At 42.2% G+C, this 7,154-nt stretch overlaps 3 long non-coding RNA genes across 3 annotated transcripts; all 3 read left to right on the forward strand.

Annotated features, from left to right (window-relative positions):
* Positions 1-311: 311 nt before the first annotated feature.
* LOC125530436 lies at positions 312-980 on the forward strand. The gene is made up of 3 exons (XR_007292926.1): positions 312-322; positions 403-474; positions 564-980. It is a non-coding gene; the product is annotated as an uncharacterized LOC125530436 (long non-coding RNA).
* Positions 981-3,018: 2,038 nt separating this feature from the next.
* Positions 3,019-4,029, forward strand: LOC125530435. The gene is made up of 4 exons (XR_007292925.1): positions 3,019-3,330; positions 3,424-3,531; positions 3,788-3,847; positions 3,929-4,029. It is a non-coding gene; the product is annotated as an uncharacterized LOC125530435 (long non-coding RNA).
* A 1,001-nt stretch (positions 4,030-5,030) lies between these two features.
* Positions 5,031-6,566, forward strand: LOC125530434. Its single transcript, XR_007292924.1, has 4 exons — positions 5,031-5,120; positions 5,238-5,286; positions 5,898-6,022; positions 6,102-6,566. It is a non-coding gene; the product is annotated as an uncharacterized LOC125530434 (long non-coding RNA).
* The last annotated feature ends 588 nt before the right edge of the window (positions 6,567-7,154 follow it).

The raw sequence follows: 7,154 nt of genomic DNA on the forward strand, positions 1-7,154 counted from the left end.
TTGCAGTATTTTTTGGACCCAACCTTATATCATGGTGTGCAAGGAAACAGGCAACTGTATCAAGGTCGAGTACAGAGGCTGAATATAAGGCACTGGCAAATGCCACAGCAGAGATCATTTGGGTTCAGTCCATGTTAAGAGAACTTGGTATAAAACACATTCAGGCTCCTTGTTTATGGTGTGACAATATTGGTGCCACCTATTTGTCTGCTAATCCGGTCTTTCATGCAAGGACAAAACACATTGAGATAGATTTCCATTTTGTAAGAGAACGTGTTTCTCGGTCAAGTTTGCCGAGTCCCTTATGTTCTTGGATGTGAAGGTGCATGAGATTTCTTGGTTTGTTGTTAGTTGTTGCTGTTTGCCGTATGTTCTCTAATTTGGTTTTACATGCCTTGTCAGAGATTGTTGTCCAAGGGCCTGTGCCGAAGGATTGGCAAGGTTTCTCGGTCAAGTTTGCCGAGTCCCTTAAAGGTACTTATTAACAAGACCTCTGTTGTTTTGGTTATGTGATTATTCTCTTCCTTTTACCCTTGGTTTGTGGCTGATAATTTTGCCGTTAGCTTGCTATGCAGATAGGTCGTACTATGGCCCTCCAGATTTCTTGTGCCAATACTGTGGTGCCTCCTTTTGGTTTGCTGAGTGTTCAAAGTCCAGATCATCCTGGACACAACGTAAGATGGTTTATAATCGCTGTTGTAAAGGCGCTAAGGTATATATTCCTCCCTTTAAGGATCCCCCGGCCTATCTTCGGGAGCTTCTTCGATTCGATGGTACTTCTCGTGCTAAAAAATTCATCCGGACTATACGTGAGTACAACTGTATGTTCGCTTTCACTTCGATGGGTGCTACTATTGAACGCTCGTTTGGTAGCAGCCGTGGACCTAAGATTTTTAAGATCAGTGGTCAAGTGTCTCATCGTATTGGTTCGTTGGTGCCTAGCGGTGATGATACCCCTAAGTTTGCTGAGTTGTATATACATGACCCATCTAATGAGATTAGACATAGGATCAATGCCTTAAATCCAGATGATAAGCCTACTGGGGGTGTGGATGAGAGTATTGTGGTTGGTCTTATAGACATGCTTAATGAGTTTAACCCATTGGTACAAACCTTTCGGGAGGCGAGTAAGATGATAGAGGATCGTGGTGATGAACCCATCGAGGATATCTCGATTCGTATTATTGGACCTTCTGAGGGCGATAGTCCACAATTTAGTTTGCCTACAACCATTGGGCTTGCTGCTTTAGTTGTCGGTGGCGGCTTCACGTTAGAGGCATCTTCTCGTGATATTGTTGTTTGCAGTCGTTCCGACGGTTTGCAGCAGATATCTTCTCTAAACACTGCATTCATGCCTCTGCAATACCCGTAGCTTTTCCCTTATGGAGAGAGAGGGTTCCAGGTGGATGTTCCTCACTTGATTGTTCCTGAAGAAGATGATGACGTTGGACCTATAGATCCTAATCCTGCACCTGGAAGTCCGGCCGTTGAGGTGTCCTCTTCATACCCTTCTGGGGGTGGTGATGCTTCCACAAATAGTCGAAATAGGATGACCATGCAGGATTACTATCGTTTTATGTGCCATTACAAGGGTGATCAGCCCAATCCATATATATGTTATGGTCTCCTCTCTTCTCAGTCGGTTGTTGATGCACGCACGTGCATCGATGAAAGTAGATTGTGGTATATCATAAGAAATCAGGACATGCTTAGATCAGAGCACATGCAGGGTATTACTGATGCAGTAGGTGATGGGTGTGTTGATGGTGATGCTCTTGGGAAGAGGACCATTGTACCTTCCATAAGATCGTTGATGGTGATGCTTTGAGGCTGTAGATAGAACTTTGCGTGATGTCCTCTCTGTGGCTAATCCAGATCTTGCGAATATTCCGTTCGGTGGAGTAGTGATGGTCTTGGGTGGTGACCTTAGACAAATCTTACCGGTCGTTGAGGGAGGTACTAGGCCTCATATCATTGATGCGGCAATCACGAATTCTCCGTTGTGGCATTCTGTTCAAAAATTGTCGCTTTCTATTAACATGCGCTTGGGTGTGCATGGTGCGGATACCCATGCACAGAAGGATGTTGCCTTGTTTAGCAGATGGGTGCTAGATCTTGGGAAAGGGAAGTTGCCTGTCACAAGGCGAGGCGATGAGATCGAGGCTTCTTGGATACAGATCCCGGACGACCTCTTGGTTTGTATGTCTGGTGATCTAGTTGCTATTATTGTTTCTTCTGTCTATGGTGATTTTTTGCATAACTACCTGAACTCTGGTTACTTGCAAGAGAGAGCCATTTTAGCCCCTACCAACGACCATGCTGAGGATATTAATGATCATATTCTTGCATTGGTTCCTACTGATAGCAGAGACTATTTGAGTGCTGATTCTATTGACGATTCTTCTGATTCTGTTAGGGACAAAGATGTTTACTATCCAGTCGAGTACCTGAACGCAACTAAAATTATAAATTTCCCAAATCATAGGTTGACTCTTAAGGTTGGTGTTCCGATTATGCTTCTTAGAAACCTGAGCCAGACAAATGGTTTGTGTAACGGTACACGACTAATTGTAAAAGAATTAGGTGATCGGCTGATCGAAGCTGTCATTATGACTGGCTCACATGTGGGTGATATTGTTTATATTCCCAGGATTGAATTATTGGCAAAGAAGGGAAATGCACCTTTTGTGCTTAGACGTCGCCAGTTTCCTGTTCGTGTGTGCTATGCCATGACAATTAATAAGAGCCAGGGACAGACCCTGTCTGCTGTTGGTATATATCTTAAGGGTCTGGTTTTTACGCACGGGCAGCTGTATGTGCCAGTGTCTCATGTTACATCGAGGGCTTCTCTGAAAATCCTTATATTAGATGCTGATGGCAAATGCGGCTCTGAGACCAAGAACATTGTTTTCCCTGAGGTCTTCCGGGCCGCCGGGATGACTTAGGTTTGTGTATGATGGTAGTCTTCATTTTGGTGGGTTTTGGCATGCTTCTGTGAGTTGGATGATATTTTGGGTGGCGACATATAGTGTTGGCTGAATAAATATGTCGTCCCATGCGATGGGGTGATATTTTGAATGTTCTCCTGTACTGGGATTGGCTTTATTCTGTGGTTTGCTTTATGTCATAGAGATTTACTGAGTTTAACGGTGGTGTTGTGTTTTGGTGCTGATACTTTTGTTGTAGATGGCGATGACTGATCTGCAGGCTCTTGTTGTGGGGAACAAGAACCTGACCATCCATGTGTATGTTTCGCGTTTGTGGCAGCATTGTGGATCCACTGATAACAGTCCTATCAAAGACACTGACATGGTCCTTTTGGATGTGTAGGTACATGGCTTCTCTAGACCCCGCGCCCTATGTTGTTTGTAACTTTCTCCTGCCTTTTCTGCTTGGTAATTGATGTTTGTTGTTTCTTGGCAGGGCAAACATCTATTCTGAGATTGGTGAGAAGCTTGTGCCTAAGTTCAATTGAGGCAACCACATCCATGTTGTTTCTTGGCATGAGCAACCACATCTATGCTGATATTGGTGAGAAGCACGTGCTAATACCCTTTTTTGTGGCTTGTATTGATATTTTCTTCTTTGACCCACCAAAAGATATCTCAATGCAGCTATTCTCTAATCTAAACATAGATGACTTTCAGCAGCCTCTTAGTTTTCATGCATTTAGCAAGAGAATGCTACTTTTTTACTTGGTTTGATAAAATAACTACAACAAAGATGTGTAGCTTTCATGTCTTGTTCAATGTGTTCTATAATGATGAAAGCCTCTTTTATTTGCCAGGCTCCTGGGCTCCTTTATAGGTCTCTTACTGTGAAGCTTGTGGTTGGCATGCCTTTCAAGGTCTGATATCCTATAACTGTATCTTCTAGCATCCAACCATTTTTGGAGGGACTCAAGTTTGAACTGACTGATTTCTTCTAGCATTCAATTCTTATGAGGGTGGAGTTGGAGAAGGTGGGGCGTCAGAGCAGAGCTAATTGCAGCGTCCACGACCTCCTTGGGCATGGCCAATCCCGCCAGATTGACCAGGTTGCGGGGTTTGGTCAGCAGTGTGTGTGGCCAGTGGTTGGAGCACACTGAAGTGGAGGAGCAGTGTTATTGTCGACCATGGATTCATGTAGTTTCTGATCTTCTCTCCTGTTGTGGTGGTCCGACAGGTTACTGTTTAAATGATGCATTAGTCGCAGTTGGTGTCGTGCTTGCGTGTCTGCTATAATGCCTCTGCTACAACATGACATGTGTTAATGTAGTGTTTATTAAGGTTTGGTCGGCATGCTGAATAAGTCCAATATCCATCTGTTTATGTTTCTATACCTTACGTGATTAAACATGGGTTTATCAGTGTGTAGCAGATCTTGAGAGTTCTGTCAGGATAGGGAGAGACACTGAGGCAAAAGGCAAATGTACATGCTCCTTATTACTTATCAGAAATATTTTCCTGTGAGTTCTTTTTCATTGTTTCTCATCTAAAATTGGATTCATAATGATGCCATTCTTACATCTCATTTTGTATCGGTTATCTTCTGATATTATGAGTCATGGGGATTATAAGTGCCATTAAACTGTTCACTCTGATGAGTGATCATGAGATGCATGTACTGTTTGCCATAAGGTTCTTGCAACTTTTCCTATAGCTAGATGGAGCTCCCAAAATAATTGAAGTGAACATGTTTTATATTAGAAAGACTTTGATTAAACCAAATGTATTTTGCCACCCTTGTAGTTGGACTAATATCAAAGCAATTTCCGTTTAAGATTTCCTGACCGCCAGACTATTATCCAAGCATTTTTTGGCACGAGGTTGAATCTTAAATGGTGGGTGGTTGATAATTTGTCCAGGTTGAGATCGGCCACTGATGACACGAGTCTGCTACCCTGCTCCTGTGAAGGTAACCGAAGGCCTGCGCCTCCCATCAGCTTGGATATCCTCTCTCAGCTTGCACCTCTTCATGTGAGCTCCTCCTCCCAGTTTATTCTTACCATTGTTTGGGTTGTTTGATTCAGGTTTCTTTTTCTGAAATTAAATCAAGTCTCAAGGAATGAGATGGAAGCGTTGTTCAGGCTCTATGAGAAGGTGAACTGCTCTATCAATGACGATGAACTCATCCAATTGGTACCTCCAAACAACTTACTTCCTATGTGTTCTTGGGATCAAGTAATGTAATGTTGGTTTACTAAATTCTGGTTTGTGTTCCTGTCAGCTAATAAGACCATCCTTTCCATTTTTCAGCACTGTATTGGGAACAGTTTTACCATCCGAGGATACATCCAAAGTACAGGTTGTGCTATTGGTTATCTTCTCTTTTTATTCTGGATGCATGTTTTTGATATCCCTTTTTATTCCTATTCGTTGCATACTTTATTTATTAGAAGGTCTAATTGCAAGTATTTGCAAGGTCAAATTGTTATGCAAAATTTTCTTTGCAGTGTGCATAAATCGCCCCTCCTGTACAATTTTTTTTATGTCTATGGAATATTTTTAGGAGCCGCTAGACATGGCTTCTTTTTAGGAGCACATGCTTGCTGATACGCTATTTTCATCTAAATTCCGTAAAGAATGACATGGAATATTTTACTTGGGTTCATTCAAATAGCTGCTTCACATTAAAGCTATGCTGCATATTTCACTGGCATATTTCCCAACATGCTAGGTCAAAGGTCCTACCACAAGCTGCATCATTTAACTTACAATTTTTGTACCTGTATAATTTATAATTATTTGCCACCTCTTGGTCCACATTTACTATGATTTTTCTTTTTGCTGCATTTACAACGATTTTACCAAAAGGTTATTGTGATGCAAACTACTCCTACATGCTTATCCAACGTAGTATACTTCTTCAACAAAGGATACTTATTACAGTAGTCTAACAGGAATGTGTCTATGCAGGTGAATTAGACATTTCCCTGTGCGAGATCAAATGACTTGAGCTTTACATTGGTTCAACTGTCCCTGTCATCAAATATTATGTTTGCAAGATGAACAAGACCTTTGTCACTCTTGGACTGAGGATGGTATGGACCTTAAATACCCTACTACTTAAAGTAGAGTATTGTAGTACCTAGCTGTGACCGATCATGTTTCTTTTCGCAGTACTTCTGTCGCTTCACAAAAAATGCATCTAAAGCACCATCTCAATGACCGGTCGAGGACGTGATGGTTAGTCTCAGCACCGGAGATGTTATGAGACAGGTCTGGATGATGATGGTTACGGACAAGAGACAAACGATAACAACAATTGGTCAGACTTTGTCAAAGAGGCAGGGACTAGAGAGTATTAGATATGTGTCTTTGCCTTCAAAATTGAAAATGGGAAACCATTGCTCACCGTCCATAAGCTTTGAAAGGCTAAGGTACAAAATCGCATGTGCAATGTCTACACACAAATCGTTCTATGAAATGTATCTAACAGATTGCCTGCATCAGGTTAATGTGCCCTGTGAAGTTTTTTTTTTTTGAGGGATAATGTGCCCTGTGAAGTTGATCGAGAAGGCAACCGTGTGGTCTCAAGAACCTTGTGGTCAAGTGGTTACCGTAAATACTCTCTCATGTTCACGTTTTTCCTACCAAACTTAATGTCAAGTGGTTACATAGTTGTCTCACCGATGCACTAAACAGAATGCTGCCTTATTTCTCATTACGGTGTTGAACTGGATGATGTTTTGCTCCTATTATGCGTGAATGTTTCTTCTTCCTTTAGTTTGTTATGTCATATCCTGTTTGAATATGTACGTTAAATCTGACTTTCTACTAAATTGAGCATTACCTGGTTGAACACATCGTTATGACCGGCACCCTCGCGCCAAGGCGCGTTTCCGATCTAGTGTTATATTAAGACGTGTGTTGCATGTGTATCATACTAGTGCGCGCGTGTGTGTTTGTGTGTATTCGTGTGCATCCAGTACGTACTTCCATTCGCATTGGAGAAAAGTAAAGCGGTAGGAAGATACACAGAAGTAGCCAACGTTAGGCCTGTACGTGATTCACTAAACAGATTAGACAATCAAGCGCGGGAAAGCTACGAGATGAGAACGAACCTCAAATCGGCCTGGAAAAGGAAGAACCTGATAAAACCAGCCTAAATGTGTGGGCGGAAACAAATAAAACCGGCCCCAGTCTCCCCTGATACTAGGAATGGAGGCGAAA

This window comes from Triticum urartu, unplaced genomic scaffold (assembly GCF_003073215.2).
Source record: "Triticum urartu cultivar G1812 unplaced genomic scaffold, Tu2.1 TuUngrouped_contig_6311, whole genome shotgun sequence".
Lineage (NCBI taxonomy): Eukaryota > Viridiplantae > Streptophyta > Magnoliopsida > Poales > Poaceae > Triticum > Triticum urartu.